Here is a 17,740-nt window from a genome sequence, read left to right on the forward strand (position 1 = left end):
GGTCGTCAAAATTATTCCGGAGTGCCCCACGTCGGCAACCTTTATAATTAGATCGTAGTTTTGGCATGAAAATCAAAGGTAGTAATTTTTTTCATTGTTTGCATGCTCAGTAAGTGCTGAAGAAATCTACCCATCACTAGGCAGTGTTCTTTGTCTTTTCACAACACCAAGATGCACACAGGCAATTCTTTTGTCATGCCGCCGCTTCCATTTCGTATTACATATTCACACATATTCCAAGGTCAAAATTACAAAGATCAGCATTACTTATGCATGCACTCAAGTTCGTTGTTATTGCCTCGCGGAAATACACGTGTAAAGCTTTCTAAATTCTTAATAATGCTGCGCGAGCATTGGCCGCATGGTGAGAAACTGCGAAATCTGCTAGTACACACATTCAACATTCCAGTGCGAGCATTGTCTGCTGCAGTTCTTCATTTAGAAGAACACATGCTCTGCGAAAGTATATATGCTGTCCTGTTTAGAAAAAAACACCACTGTGAAGTAGAAGGTGCATAAATAAGATGTGCTTTTCATTTTTGTTGTGTATTTCATGAGCCCGCACTTACAGCTGGTGCAGTAATATTAACCTCTTAACTGTGCTGCGAGAAATTTCGGAAAGAAAATTATAATAAAGTGCAGAATTTTTTTAGGAAGGGATACTTTGAACAAATTTTTCGACAATCTATGATATGAGGTATAGCTATTTAATTTTTACTGGTCATATAGAAAAGAAAATAGCAAAAGTGATTGTGTACTATTTATTTGTCAAGATTGCAAGAAACTGAACGTATACACATATGCAAAAACTGGAAAGTGCATGATGAGTCAACTTGTCAGCACCAAAGGACACTCGTGATGAGTTCCTCTGGTGAAAAAAAGGACATTGCTGCTTTATATTTTGGGTTTTGTTAATATTGTAACATTTATCAGGGCTTAAAGCTTGACGGCTCTCAGTGGCGTGACCTTTCTTCAAACAACTTGATTGAAATTAGTTCATTGGTTGCCTAATATGCATGAAACACGTCTGTGTAATGCATTCTTGAAAAATTAGACATCAGAGCGACATTCCTCTTAAAATAATTTGTCATTAGAGGGCAGTGCATTTGTTCAATAATCTTTAGTGTTTTGTATAACATGCTAGTAAAGATAGGAACTTCAGAATAGGAAAGCCACTTCACCTTAGTACTTCTGCCTTCATACACTGATTAGCATGTTTTCTTGGTACTACTAAGATTCTTGTGGCCTGCAACTGGGCAAATGCCATATACTCAGTCTACATGTAACCAGATATTCTTATCATTGTACTAATTTTTTCAGGAAGAGCCCTTGTACCAAGATGCGAAGCTGTCAAGAGGTCAAAGTCTGGTCATGGTGATGGCACACAGCCTGCGGCATCATTCTTCCAAAGAACCTACAGAAAGCCTCCTTCAATTGATTGATGCCCATATGCCTGAAGGCACTCTTTTCCCAAAAACTAAGTTCTTGTTTTTTAAGAACTTCTCCTCCTTGTATGAGTGTGAGCGTGTGACTCATGCATATTGCTCCGAGTGCTTAGAATAGATCACTGCTCTTCTATGTGCAACAGCTGAGGTACAGTGCTCGAAGTGCTCGCTCATTCACAAGGTTGAAGACCTTTTAAGGAAAAGTTCTTTTTTTCTAACTGTTGACATTGACAGGCAGGTTAAAGAGTTGCTGTTAAGTGGAAAGATATCTCGTTGCCGCACTGGGGTTCAGTATGATGTCAATGACATTACTCAGAGTGCCTCATATAACAAATTACCTATGACAGGAGATGACTTATCAGTAACCTGGAACACTGACGGTGTCCCGCTGTTTGAGTCTTCAGGACACAGTGTGTGGCCTGTTCTTCTACAAGTAAATGAACTTCCGTACAAAGAGAGAGTGAACAAGCTGTTGTGTGGGTTGTGGTTTGGTGCAACGAAACCAAGAATGGATACCTTTTTGAGGCCATTCACGCAAACAATGAATCGACTTTCTTCAGAAGGAATTTCTTGGTTTGATGAAGGATGTTCTTTGAGTAAGACATGCCGTGTCTACCCCGGACCATACAGTGTGCACACAGTTGCACGCTGCATGCTCATGAACATGACCCAATTTAATGGTGCTTATGGCTGTGCTTGGTGTGAGCACACTGGAGAAGTTGTGACAAAGGGTAGAGGGCACGCAAGAGTTTTTGCAATGCAAGAGCCTGCACCGAAATTAAGAACAGATGAAAGCTTTTTGCTTTATGCTCAGAGGGCACAGAAGAAGTGGGGACCTAGCCGAGGCACTAAAGGTCCAAGTATTCTTTCTTTTATGGCATTTTTTAGCTTTACCACCTCATTTGTTGTTGACTACAAGCATGCGGTGTGCAATGGCTTTGTGAGGACTACAACATTTATGTGGTTCAACAACAAAAGGCACAGTGGCTGTAGCCTCCGGCGTCACCTTCCCCAAATTGATGAAAGGCTGAAGCAACTAACTCCAGTTTGGGAGATGAATTGCTTGCCACGATCGCTCACAGAAATGAAATTCTGGAAGGCATCTGAGTGGAGAGATTGGTTACTTTTTATTCTCCACTTGTATTGAAAGGCTGCCTTCCAAGTAATTGTTACAGGAACTAGACCAAGTTTGTTGGCATTATGCATTTTTGTTTGCAGTCTACTGTTCCAATGGACAAAATTGCAAAGGTCAAAAAACTTCTAATAGAGTTCCTGAGAGAGTATGAAGAAATTTATAGAAAGGGGAGTATGACATATAATTCCCACATCCTCATTTACATGGTGGACAATGTCAGGCAATGGGGACCACTTTGGAGCTTCTCAGCCTGCCCCTTTGAGTCTATGAATGGCAAGCTTGTGCGTTTTGTGAATGGGACAAGATTTGCGCATTTGCAAATCATTGAGAAATTGTGTATTTTGCAGAGTCTGGGCAGGTTTTGTCCGCAAGTATGCACTGGCAGAAGGAGGACTTGAAGTTTTTTTGTTAAGTCCTTGCTGAAAGGTTACAAGCTAAGAAAGACGTGTGTTCAAGTTGGAAACATATTACTTTTGGGAATGAAATTCAAGAAGGGACCAGCAGGAAATACGGAAAGGCTACAGTGGGTGCTTTCACCTATTGTGTAGCTGCTATGGATAGGTCGAGAAGGAAAAAATTTTATATTTTGTATTATTATGTGATGTGTGTAATTTAGATGTATTTGCTCCATTTTCCTTTTCTTTTCTAGATTTTCTTTTGTTCTCTTACATTGATATTACAAATGTGCATTCTGTGTTATGCTGCTATCCTTCATTGTATTATGCAGGTCCTTACTTATACGTTCTCCATATATGAAATAAATTATTAGCTGAGGCAGAGTGGATTTTCAGTGCTCCTGCCTGTCTGCTCCTATTTTTTGTAACTTAGTGAAAGGTGCAAAACACTTCTGACATTGCAACAAAGTAAACTATTATGCAGCCAAATACTGCATTACGATTTGCACTATAGAAATAAAAAAAACTACTTTCAGTTGTAAACTTATAAATATGGTTCCTTATGTTCTATTGTACACTGCAATGTTGTTGTGAACAAGCTTTATATTCTTTTCTGTGAATTCGCATTCACTGTTATTATTTGTGTGCATTTATACATGTTGGCAGCAGCCTGATGTGTTTTTGAATGTCTCAGTATATAATTGGCTGCTTATGTCTTCTTTACCTTGATACCTTAATACTTTCCCTATTGTCTGAAAAATAAATATTTATCTAATTCATGCCTCTTGGAGTTTGTCTCCACAAAATTGTTGAGCTACAGTGGACTACTGTGGGTAAATCTGACTGCATGCAGAATTTATTTAGAGGTATACCGACCATATTCATAATTGCTAGTCTTTCACAGCTTGCACAGTTGTTTTAAAACTTGCCATTGTTCCACGATTATTTCCTGTGTATGGAACATAGCACTCGACATACACTTCAGAGTTGTTCACTGCTATTGGCACATTTGCAGTCAAAAATAAAGCAGCTTTAATTAGCAAAGCATAGAACTAACTGCTAATGCACCGGTCACCTACAAACTTTTAAGCGACATAAACAGGTGCGTGCACTTCGCAGACTATAGCTCATTTAGCTGTAAAATGGGAGGAAACGGGAATGGCAAACAATAAATTGAAAGGGGAAAATAGAACGCTCATTAAGTTTCAGCATAAATTGGGGCTGCGTTTACTTTGCTCTACAAATGTGAAAATTGCCGCGGAATTCGGCTGCTGCTGCTGGTGATCGTGAGCCGATTTGTCTAGAAAGGTCGATCAAAGGGCATGCTTATAACCAGGGTAATTTGACAGAATTGTTGTTATGCATATCAAAGTGTTGAATATGCATACATTAGTGGATGCTCTTAAGAAAGGTGAGAATATATTAATCTAAAACGATCACTATAAGAACTGAATAAAGTTGATATATTAGTTGATATATATTAGAATATTCGTTGGTTCAATCGTGCTTAGGTGTCCGTGGTTCGACGACCCTCTAAATGTTGTATAAACATGGGGACGTACGCTATATATATGTAGTCATGATGTCTAACTATGTATATGTGAAACAGTGTTTTAATTATTAACCCATTCTAAAGCTTTGAAAGATAGTACGAGCTGTGACCTACTTAAGATATATGTCCAGAAAAAAACTCTTTTGACAGTATGGCAAAACATTCTTTACACAAACGTAACACGTCTTTTAACGGTGTATGAACAAATGTTCTTTAGACAAAAGTTAGAAGGAAGTCTGTTAACGGTGTATTTAAAATATTCTTTATACAAAAGTAAGAGGGAAGTCTGTTAACGGTGTATGAACAAATGTTCTTTAGACAAAAGTTAGAAGGAAGTCTGTTAATGGTGTATTTAAAATATTCTTTATACAAAAGTAAGAAGGAAGTCTGTTAACGGTGTATTTAAAATATTCTTTATACAAAAGTAAGAAGGAGGTCTTTTAACGGTGTATGAACATTTGTTACTAGAATCTAAAATTAAATAGGGTGTCAGTAGAGTAAATAGAAAGTTGGTAGGCGTTCTACAGAATGTTAATAGACATATTTGTAAGGGTGGCGACGCAATCTCCCACCGAAAGGAGCAAAGCTGGAAGGCAACGCAGGGGGGGGGGGAGGGAAGGAGGGAGGGGGGCGGCTTCTAGTCTGCCAACAAATGCGTTCTTGTACTTAGCGCCTGTGCCGGGTGTCGGGATTGTCGCGCGCACCGTGTCTTGAAAGCGATCTCCACACGGCTCTGACCTTTGTATGCGCTGTGCTTACGCCGCTCAGTTTCCGTTGAAGCGATAGACCGCAGAAACCTTTGCTCGCTGCGGCGGCCGCGCGCAAAAGCAAGAAAAGCCAAAAAAAGCGCCACCGCGGCAGCGTCAAACTCTTCGCGCCCAGTCGCGGCCTCCGCGCCTCCGCACCAAAAGAACGGAGAAAGCGCGTGACTGCGCGCTGTTCTTTTTTGCGGCCGTCGGTGGGGCTGCGTTTATTCGTATCAACCGACGCGGGTCGATAATCGATTCGTAACAACCGTTCTCTAGCACGTTGCAAAGTAATGGGGCTCAGCCGGGACCATAGAAAAATTCGTATCATCCAGAAATTCATATTAGCCGTGATTGTATCATCGAGATTCCACTAGTATACGATTTCTTGCTGAGAAATTACGTACAGAAGCGGTGACATTCGCAGCTTCAATTTTTGACCGCGTTCAGACTAAACGATACTCGGCGCTCGTATACTTCACTATCAAAAGCAAAGAAACAATACATGAAGTTCTTCGCAACATCCTATACTTGTTTGAGGGTAATCTTCATGAAGCTTTTCGCTAAATATGTACTACAGCCTTAACAACAAACATTATGAAAGCACTTTTATCATTTTTGTCGCTGTACTAATCTTGCACTCCGCATAACAAGGCACACAACATGAACCATAAAAATGCGCCAAGTGCTGGACTTACCTTTTGAGGCGTACTCGGCAAACGCTCCTTCGTGTCAGGTCTGGCGGCATCGACTGCACGAACGGTCCTTCCGCCCATACAAAAATACTTGCTTACTTTCTTTAGAACTCTTACCAACTTTCTATCAACTTAGTAACACTCTATGTACTTTTACTTTCTATTAACACATCTTACAAGAAAGTTGGTAGGATCTGTCTTTACTTCGGTTTGAAGAAAGTTTGTTTAAAGAAAGTTTAAAGAAAATTGTTAGGCTCTGTTTTAACTTTTGTTTGTAGGCAGTTTTTCAAAGAAAGTTGGTAGGCTCTGTTTTTACTTCGGTTGAAAGAAAGTTTTCAAAAAGTTGGTAGGCTGTGTTTTAACTTTTGTTTGTACGAAGTTTGTTCAAAGAAAGCTTAAAAAAAGTTAGTAGGCTCTGTTTTTATTTTCGTTAGAAGAAAACTTCTTTAAAGCACCATTAAAGAAAGTTGATAGGCTCCGTTCTTGTTTTCGCTTGAAGCAAGTTCGTTTGAAGAAAGTTTAAGGAAAGTTGGTAGGCTCTGTCTTTACTTTTGTGTAAAGAAAAATATAACAATTGTATTTGTTTCATTCATTTGCTCATTTAACACTGCAATAAAGAAGCATAACATGCAATATCGTTAATACAATAATTAGTACGAATAAACTAAGTGTCATACTGATAATTGCTTCCTGCAGTTTAAGAGAAAGCGAGGAGACAGAATAATATTTGCTATTACGCGTGCATATATAATTAGCAGTAGCTAAGGTAAAATATCTTAGCCTGCCCCAGTGAAATTGTATATAACGTTTTCCTGCTTCAAAAAAAAAGGTAGTTGTACACTGACTGGTACTCGAACCCGGGACTTCTGCTTGTGAGGCAGAGACGCTACCACTACTCCACGTATTATAGTAGCACCAGCTGGAACTATACAATACCTAGACTTTCTGACATGTCGTAAGGCCAATTATTTGTTTTCTCGACGCTTACCTTTTTTCAGAATTCGGCTTCTTAAGAAACATTTCCTTTACGAATTTATGCAAACTATACACAAACCTTTCCCAAATGCAGTACCTGCGGTCACTCTTAAAAGAGCCTTTCTTTTCAAAACTGCGGATGATTATTGTGTTGATATATTGGCGGGATTCGTACGGCAGTAAGGATTCCGTAAATGCTTGCTTGGGCACACAAGTGAATAATTTACGATTGTCAGTTTACTGAGTAGTCAGTTGTGTACCTGGCATGGCCGTATCTGTTTGTTTGCGCTTGCGTGCAAGCAGTACGCCTGTTGCACTTCACCCGAAGCTTCAGCTGCTGTATCACGCCAGCCATCGCCACGTTTTGTTCCCTTTATTCCTGACGCTAAGAGGAAATATCGTCTCATCAATTCAAGATAAGGGCACATATTCTCGAAAACACTATACTTGACGCCATAATTAACGTGTATATGGGCGGTGACCGCGGATATCTGTTCGATAAGTGTCATATTAGCCCGTAGACCGTCCGTCATTTCAAGCAGACAGAGCCGAACGGGCGGCGCGTGGATTGGCTCATGCTTCAGATACGACTTCTCTTGAGTGACAAATGCGAATCTCGAAGGCTATGCTCCTGAAGCCATGCGAATCAGGGAGGCAGGTTCCTTTTCGTTAACCGCAGTGTGGCGCTGCTGCAATGTTTTGTTGCCAATTAATCCAATCCAATCCAAGTTGCTGTAGTGCATGGACCACGTTGGCTGTGCGCCAGTTCTCGTTGCAGTGAGGTGGTAGTTGAATTTTACATTAGAAGTGCCTAGGCAAAATGTGCTTCTTATCGTGTGCATTAACCATCGCACAACCTCTGGACTCGTGAAATGCCGTGTGTTCGCCATGGGTTTCGTGCGATACGCCAGTGTCAACCCTTACAAAAATTTTTGTAGAAAGTCTATATAAAGTGTATAGACATCTGTCTATGAAGTCAACAGACTTTTTGTAGACATTTCTTTAGACTAGTCTACAGACAGTCTATGGACTTATGGCCATACACTAATTGTAGACTAGTCTACAAAATGTCTGAGTCTATAGACTGACTATAGACTGTCTATAGATCAATGAATTTTCACTTTTGTAGACAAATGTCTGTAGAATGTCTATAGACAAAAGTCTATAGGCTTATATAGTTCTGCTTTTGTAGAAATAAGTCTATAAAATGTCTATAGACAGATGTCTATAGACTATCTATAGACTATTCCTATAGACCAGTCTATAGACAGTCTATGGACTTATGGCCATACACTTTTTCTAGACCAGTCTACAAAATGTCTGAGTCTATAGACTGACTATAGACGGTCTATAGATCAATGAAAATTCACTTTTGTAAACAAATGTCTGCAGAATGTCTATAGACAAAAGTCTATAGGCTCATTTAGTTCTACTTTTGTATACGTGTCTATAAAATATCTACAAACGTCTATAGACTATCTATAGACTATTACTATAGACCAGTCTATAGACAGTCTATGGACTTATGGCCTTACACTTTTTGTAGAATGTGGTAGTCTACCTACAGAGAGTTCCTGTAGATCAGTCTATAGCTAATCCATAGACTTCAGCCTTACAATTTTACAGGGTGTCCCAGCTAACTTAAATTTACTGAAGCTGTTCAATGAAAATAATATTAAGAAAAGACGGTGCAATAAGATCCGATTTTAAGACCTATGGCGTGCATTCGGCCTTGAATTCAGAGGTCTGACCTTCAGGTCTTTTTATGATCATATATCTTGCACCGTGTTGTTTTTAACCTTTCATTTTCATTGACCAGCTTGGCTAAAATTACTGGGACACCATATATACTAGATAATACACCACATTTTTCTAACTATGTTTCGGCAGGCAATGTTATTCCATAAACACTCGCTGCTGGGGTTTGCTAATAAGCAGATTATTGGAAATGTCTATAAAAATTTATTGTATCCAGTATGCATATGGGAACATACATAGGGAACTGTACATAGAAAAGCATGCATGCAGATGGAAGCAGTCAAAAATCTAAAATGTATGCAGCCGTGAATCATTATGTAAAGCTGCATGAGCATTTGTGTAATTGCACATTGAAGAAAGTTTAGTCGCATGCAATGCATTCGCTTGAATGAAATCTATCTACAAGGTAGTTAAAATTTTTGTTTACATATGGCGGCAACAAAATTTTGAACGTATATTATGCATGTGCACCTGTTGCTTCCCATCTGCATTTATGCATTCATGTTAATAGATTAATAATGATCCTGAACCAGCTGTACTCTCATATGTAGCAGAAAGAAATATTTCAAGCAATTCCACTAGTGCAGACTCATGTAGTGCAAAAAAGAAAACAAGTGCACCGATATTGAATTAAATGTTTTTATTGAACGATATAATACATTAATTTATTAAAATGCATGTCTTATGCTATCATCAAAAGAGAATATTTACATATTTAAAGCTGCTTCCCCTTGGCAAGCACGGTTGCCTGGCTGGCCTTGACCTTCGTGTCAGCCGTTCCGAAGGTGCTGCAGGTGCATGCTGCAAATATGTAGATACGACAATGTGAGGCAAAAATAACAAATGTGTATTCTTTTAACGTTCATAAGCAGTTTGAGCGAATATATTCAGCTGCTTTAAGTCAATCCTTATTACGGTTTAACTATGCCTAATGGCTGCTTGTCAATACAAAACAGTACCATCGCATAATGTTTCACTCTACCGTATGATGAACAATTAAACTGTTACAATTGCTGCTGGCGCCAGCAACAGTATGTTACATTTTATGACAAGCCCATATGACACATTAATGTACTTAATTAACCCAAATGATCTCTATATTAATTGCTGAAACTAGGCTACACAGTTGGACTGTTTACATTTTTGGCTGGTAATTAAATATACCCGTGCGGAATAATATGCTCAAATGAGTGACTGGAGTATTGAACGTATCATGACAAAGATTGTCATTTATTTTCCTTAATACACATTTAAATGTCTTTCTTATACTCTTAACTGATACATCATTGGCCATAACTTCAATAGAAGGCAGATGGATTGATTGTGTTGATATGGTCACTTAGTTTCCTATAGATAATCATATCTTTTGGGCATGCTGACACGGTTGCAAGTTAGGTATACCACATGAGCACCAGAAATACCCCGTGAGCACTTTCTGTGTTGTGGCACGACACATATGTACCTCCTGGGAAACAAAATTGAACTGTCATTACAATGAATGCTATCACAGTAAATAATTGAAGGCGCTCTATAACATAAGTATATTTTTCTAGAGTTTCGAGGTTCAGGACACTTAGGCAATGCAAAAAGATTGAGTAAGAAATGTCCCATGTCAGCATGCTTCACTTTCATTTCTTTTTCAGAAAATGATACCAATTTGTAATTTTTTGGGGGAGTTGAAATGCTTCAAAAATATGTTTAAGACAGCGATTCTCTGGAAACATTGTATGGAAATAACAAGACAGCATACCTATGTTGTCATTTTCAATTTCCCTGATGTTTTTCCAAGCTTTCCCTGGCTGTTTTCATGAAAATTCCCTGGCAGTCTATGACACCCGCTGTTTAGGGGCAATAAAAAATATTGTGGTTTAATGCTTGCATAATTGTAATTATAAAGAATGACACGTCAGTCACTTGAAATGCACTATTAGATTCAGCTGAGTTGAATCACTTGTTTAATAAAGCTGACAAGGGCTTGGCGAAGTTCGTAATTCATGGCAACACGAGCACAGCACAGAAAATCTTCAAACTCTCCTCAAACCCAATGGCTTCAGTTTCAAACGTGTAAAGCGTGCTTCCCCGAGCCACTAATTTATTGTTCTCCAATTCTTTCGGTTAAGTTGCGAAGCTGCGATTGACTGAGCTTATCGCGAGTTTCGTGCTCTGAAAGCTTTTGCGGTTATATATATTTATACTGGTTGCCAGGAGCCCCATAAATACTCCGACTTTTGACTTACGAAAACGGCAGCACACGCGGCTTGCTGATGCATGACCCGCAAACACGGCCTTTCATCTGAGTACGCTAGCATTTATTCAACTGTACTATCGCGATGGAAAGAAACGCGAACAGCGGAGCGCGTGGCCGAAGCATAACTGAATGTATAGTGCGCGCCGTCCAGTCATCACCATTCACAGGCGCGTATGTCCGGTTTGATTGCGCTGTGCGATGATGCACCCCCTATATTGCGATATTTTCTTTCTATTTTACTTCTCTTTTATTTGAAAACGACAAAAGGTGACGTCGCAGTAATGATGAGAGCGCAAACTGTACTAACAGAAACAAAAATATCGCAGTATAGGGGGTGCATCATCGCACAGAGCAATCAAACCGGACATGCGCGCATGTCCATGGTGATGACTGGACGGCGCGCACTATGCCTTCAGTTATGCTTCGGCCACGCGCTCCGCTGTTCGCGTTTCTTTCCATCGTGATAGTACGTCTCTTTTAGACAATTCGTCACTCTAGCACAATTTCGAGGTATATACATAAAGCGCTTTAGATGAGTTTTATTAGACAGGCAGCGCAGCGTTTATGGCCGCCGATCGAGCGCCACAAAACGAGACCTGCCCACAGTACGCCGCTTAACACACACAATCCGCGCTTATTTCTGCTCAGTATCCACGTTAAACATGGTGTATTTCCTTTTTCACGGACATTGACAATGACGGTGAAATGAACAAGCGCGAGCGATCGCTTGCCGTTAAACATTCCCTATAGTAGAATCGAGAACCCGAGCGCGTTTACAAAGCAAACGTCAAACCGACACTACGCCCGAGTCGCCTACATTACATGCAGCCGGTTCGCGCTACGAAATACGCTCACCTAGTCATGAGCTAGTGACGGAAAACATCTTCGCTAAAACTTACCGTTCAGTGTAGTTGACGTGTGATGCCACAAAGTCGAGACGAATACACAGACACCAAGGTGCAGGCAGCTCACCAGCAGCAACAAGCGTTGACTTGCCTGGCGCAGCCGTTGAGAATTCAAATCGACGCGGAGAGATGGCGCGCCGCCGTTGCTGCCGCTGCGCATGCGCAGGCGCTGCGGCCGGCGACGGCGTACGTGCTCCGAGAAATCTGAGCGCCTTTGCCCGTTTCTCTTCTTTTTTTTTATTGTCGCTCTCTCTCTCTCTCTCTGCGTTCCATGCGCGCGAAACCGGTTGCTTTAACCTTCCATTTTTCAGTTCTTTCCATGGAAAAAGGAAATGCCTTGGCGCGCTGTATTACAAACGCTGTGGGCTATCGCATGGAGCAGGAGTGCACACTTGGATGAACGCAGTGTTTGTAAAAACCGTTAGCACGCACGTCAGGCGCTAGCATTATGGCCAGCGACGATGAGTAATGTAGTGCATTTCTAGCATAGCTTTCAACGTACCGCCAAATGGGATACCTAGCTGCGCACATGTTAGTGCAGTCTGTTCCGGTGATATGTCAAAGCAATCAATACACTAATGACGTACGCATATGCTCGGCCGCACAGGCATATAGCGCCTGGAAAGGACTGGGTGGGCTCAGAGTATCAGCGCACATTGTAAGTGAACGAGAAGCTTTAATGAATTTATAGCGCGGGATATCAGTCTGCGAAAAACCACCCGATGTTAGTGATGCAGCCTAGATATGGGGAGAACCTAAAGAGTATCTGAGAATCAGACGACACATAAGGCGCACACCACATACACGACATCGGTTCATCGCACACTAGCAAATTCTGCGTTGTCAGCTGTACACATTACAAGTCTCTGTGCTGTTAGCATGATGCCTGTTTGTAATCCGCTTCTCGCTAAAACTGGCATTCATAACCTCTATTTACATGATTGGATCGGCATTTTGCTTTCTTTATTTTACTGCCGCAAAAGTAATGCTATGAAAAACAACTGTAAAGACTGTCTTGGGATTGCCGAGAGCGACTACGGAGGTCATATAATGTGGTGAACAAATGCGGAAGTATATACACCATGTCTATAATAAACTCTACAAGAAGGCTTTAAAGAAATGTCAGCAGTATATTCAATCCCAGTGGCTTATATCAAACGTAGCTCCGTATTATCCGCCTGTAACTCCGCTTGGTTACAGCGTACACGGGTTGGGCCGAGTTTAACGACTCTTGTCTATAGACGGCAAGTAAACCTGAAGCAATAACACTTTTACAATATCGGCTGTCCTTTAGTTCATCTCACAGCATACCGCAATCGGTATACGGTCTGTTCGCTCGAGTTAACATGATCTTTGGTGATATCCCACCCTATAGCCTTCACCGGGGGTGGGGGGGGGATATAGGAAGCCATTAAAAATAATTTCAATCACATAGAAGTATATATGCCGCCTCCGTGTGGTTCGCAAGGAAAAATTATCGTTGGGGATGCATTCCCGACTAACTATAGGTGCCGGGCCCAGAGGTTACATGTTAACAACCAGTGCAATACTGGATGAAACTCGGCGAGCTAGCACACTCTTAAACACCTAATCATCTGGTAAAATAACAATTAAGGACTGCGTAATTCAATGACAGAGATGCCATGGTGACCTTTATTGCTTTTCTCTGTAGACATTCTATAAACTGGCAATCGGCTAAAGAAATAGCAAACAGAAAAAATTTTGCATATAAACGGCGTATAGACCGCTAATATAGACAAAAAATACAATTTAACGACTTTTGTCAAGACTAAATTTATAGACGGGGAATAGATAAAAGAAGTAGACACCTTATCAACTTTCGCCTATAGAAAATCTATAAACCGGGCGTATACAAAATAATCAACACCTTATCGACTGTCGCCTATAGACAGTCCTTAGACACAGAATGAACAACAATAAATAGACACGCTATCGACTTTGGTCTATACGTAGTCTATAGAGTGGAAGATCACAATAAGAAACAAACAACTTATCGACTTCTTTCTGTAGACCGACTATATAATGGCAGTAGACAAAAAGAAATAAAAATCTTATTAACTTTTGTGTATAGACAGTCTATAGACAATGAATGGACAAGAATAAATAGAGACCGTATCGAATTTTTTTCTATAGGTTGTCTATAGAGAGGAAGTAGACAAAAATAAGCAAACATCTTATCGACTTTTTTCTGTAGACCGACTATGGAATGGGAGTAGACAAAAAGAAATAAAAATGTTATTAACTTTTGTCTATAGACAGTCTATAGACAATGAATGGGCAAGAATAAATAGAAACTGTATCGACTTTTTGCTATAGATAGTCTATAGAGAGGAAGTAGACAAGAAGAAACAGACATCTTATCGACTTCTTTCTATAGACTGACTATAGAATGGGAGTAGACAAAAAGTAATAAAAATCCTATTCAACTTTTGTCTATAGACAGTCTATAGACAATGAATGAACAAGAATAAATAGAGTCTGTATCGACTTTTTTCTATAGATAGTCTATAGAGAGCAAGTAGACAAGAAGAAACAAACACCTTATTGACTTCTTTCTATAGACTGTCTATAGAATGTGAGTAGACAAAAAGAAATAAAAATCCTATCAACTTTTGTCTATAGACAGTCTATAGATTATTTATCAACAAAAGAACAAATCTATAGAAAGGCAAAGTTGTCTAGAAGAAGTCTATAGACATTCTACAGACAGTCTAAACTCATTTTTGTAAGGGAACAGTGTCTTACTGCGCCCGTCCAAGTACCTTTGTTCCCGCCTGCCTGCGCTCTCTCGTGAAAAGCCTGGTACTGGGGCTTGATCTCAGTGTATGGAAGAATTTGTTGTAGGTTGTGAATTCGTGGTGCTGTAGTTCATCGGCAGCTCTACAGTGTTTGCGCCCGAAAGCGAGTTGGTGCCACGGTACCCGTGAGACGAAAGAGCGTTTGTTGACTACGTCTTGAAAGGTAAGCAAGTTTGGCGCTTGTGCGCGTTGTTGTAGCTTATGGTTCATGTAATGAGCTTTGTGTAACAAGAGTAGAGCGCATTCTGAGCGCAAGTTGTCCATGTTTCTGTGCACATTTAGTAAGCAATTTTACGAAGCTTCCGTTGATGTTATCGCGTACTTGCATTTTCCTGTGAAGTATGCTACCCCGTCTGATTGCTCTGACTGAATGTGAACACAATTATGGAAACACTGCAAGTTACTGTTTGTTGGGTAGTTTCCCGGCAGAAAATTATTCCGTATTTAAGCATTTCCGCGAGTACACTGCAGGTGTGTATAGGTCGATGTGTCAAGGGCTTCACGCGTTGGCACAGGATAGCTATGTTTGACGCTTGCGCACATATTAGCTTGTACGAAGACTTTTTTGTATACAGTTCACTTTCAAAGCCCGCATCGCGAGAACCTGTCTGTATTCTATATTGAACTATAGAACCTGTCGTGTTCTATATTGCAAGGCAGATATACGCAGATATTGCAATGACGAGGTTTCTTTTTAATTGAGACATCCCAATCAGACGCTGGCTTTTACTATATATACATATTCATCTAAAGAACAGTATGCCAGCTCTTCCAGTCATATATAGGTAATGACTGTGCCTTGTAGTAATAAAGTAAGGGCTGCGATTTCGTGGCGCTACTTTGCGCTCTATCCTACGTCACTCTTACCACCCACCGTGAACGGCCGGCTATTCCAGTTCACAACACGGGCGGCGCGTCGGTCAAACCACTGACGAACAGCAAGAAGGAATATCATCGCTATACAAACACGGCCTAGGGTTAAAAAGACTTTTCATGTGCTCAATATTTTTTTTTCATAATCCAATGCTCTTTTGCTTTATTACATATTTGAGCTTCGGTGATTTTCCTGGTAGTCTTCCGTGCTCACGTTGGCTTCGACGGGAATTCAGGGCGAAGGCTCCTTTCCCAAGCGTATCACCCCTGAAGGAAGCCGAACGCCAGGCCGGGGTACGCTTGTACCCTTTTGAACCAGTGGGTGCCCGGCGGCGGTGGGAATCGAACCCACAGCCTCCCGCAGCCGAGGCGGGCGTTCTACCACTAGGCCACTGGCTGCGGTATTCCTGTTTGCTGCATTACCGCATGGAATCTCACTTGTTACAAGATAACCATGTAACTTCCTGAGATATAATGATGAGAGATTTGTAGGAGACGCACATTAATGTACCTGCTAGTGTGAGGCTCTTTGGAATTCAGTATTACACCTGATATGACAGCTTTCCAGATTCACATTGCAATAAATTATTCATTTCTTGCAGTTGAAGGCTATGCGGATTCTGGAGGCATCCCACAGGAACCTGCAGCACTGCTGCAAGCTGGAAAGCACCACTATAAAACACCTGATCTGCGTGCTTTTACAAATGTGCGTACAAAACTGTCATTGCCTTGTGTGTTGTAGGATATGTTTCTGTAATATGCAATCATTTTACTGTGTGTGCTATTTTCATGATTTCTAGTGGCAAATCACTTGCATTTCACTTTTGGTCATCTGGCGGGCCCTCAGTTTAATGAACTTACCTTTAACTAGCCTCCTCTGAGCTAAATATAACTCTGACTTGAGTAACTGCGTGATATACTCTGTACAGACTGTATATTAATCTAGTCAGATTGCCTTTTTAAGATAATCGTTGAGAAGCATGAGGTATCGAGATGTGTATCTTTTTGTTATTTTTATTATGGAGTATTGTGAAGCTCACTTCTCACACTATTGCCTGTGCGCCTATATTGTTCCCCCTAATCGGTCACACTTATGTATTGCGTACCGTACTTCATCTCCTAAAATTAGCATACAAACATCAAGATTTTCGTCTTTATTAGGTAGCTGCTGAATCCCTAGCCACAGTATGAGAAGGTAATTCCTCAAGCATATAACTAACCAATAACCTTTTAATGTGACAAGTACAATATGCACCCGAAGTGCAGGTTGGCTTCAAGCAGGAAGCTGGTCTCCTTTGTATTTTACAGAAATTTGAGGTGGTAACGCAAACTGCTAAATCACAACAATCCGCACAGCGCAGTAGTTGCAAGCCACCACGACAGTGCAGCTGAATGCTGAGTGTTCGCCGTTACATTGGCACTTTTTTTCTGCGGGCAGTAGCAAGCCACGACAGTGCAGCTGAACACTGAGCGTTCGCCTTTGCATTGGCATTTTTTTCGGCGTGTCTCTGCCCTTCTCCAGTTGACATTGGATAAAGCTTTTTCTTTCCTGTCACTTATCTGAAATGCAAACAATCCTTTTTTACCTTTTCTTTCATATTACTTGTCAATTGCCTATAGAACAAGCTTCCAGTGACATGGTAACAGTGCTGACTACTGCCCAGAACATGTGTGCATCTGTGGTTTGTGGTACCACATGCTCACACCCTCGGATTTACTGAGATGTCACAAGGAAGCTTGCTTCATGCTCAAGCTGCCCTGCACTTGGTGGAAATATTGAAATAGTCACTTTTTATATAATAATTTGTTGTGGTTTTAGCAAATTGAGTTTTCAAACTGTGAATAATGCGCACTAGAGGGTCTATAAAAATGTTTTCTACCACCTAAAGACATGGTTTAGGCAAAAAGTGCTTTACGCATGTCATCGCATTTATTGAGTTCGGCATATCTCGCTGAAGCCATTCTAAAAACTTTGAGTATCTTTACTGCAACTGATTTACAGCTACTTTATACAAGTGTACGATTCCTACATGTCACACATGCATATTATGTGCAGCAGGTTTGCTTCAGCAATGCTTCAGTCACTTTTTGGGTGGCATTCCAATACCCACAAGTACGTCGCCCAAAACGAAGCTTTGCACCCCAGAGGCAGAGGTGTGAATGCCACTCTAAGTATGTGTGGCAAGGCAGTCAG

General features: G+C 40.7%; 1 long non-coding RNA gene across 1 annotated transcript; it reads right to left on the reverse strand.

Moving 5' to 3' along the window:
* Window positions 1-8,640: 8,640 nt before the first annotated feature.
* On the reverse strand, window positions 8,641-14,217 carry LOC125940333 (uncharacterized). Its single transcript, XR_007463550.1, has 3 exons — window positions 11,849-14,217; window positions 10,452-10,539; window positions 8,641-9,502 (listed from the first exon to the last, which is right to left on the reverse strand). It is a non-coding gene; the product is annotated as an uncharacterized LOC125940333 (long non-coding RNA).
* Window positions 14,218-17,740: the final 3,523 nt, after the last annotated feature.

The sequence above is a fragment of the Dermacentor silvarum genome, chromosome 9 (assembly GCF_013339745.2).
Source record: "Dermacentor silvarum isolate Dsil-2018 chromosome 9, BIME_Dsil_1.4, whole genome shotgun sequence".
In the NCBI taxonomy this organism is placed as follows: domain Eukaryota; kingdom Metazoa; phylum Arthropoda; class Arachnida; order Ixodida; family Ixodidae; genus Dermacentor; species Dermacentor silvarum.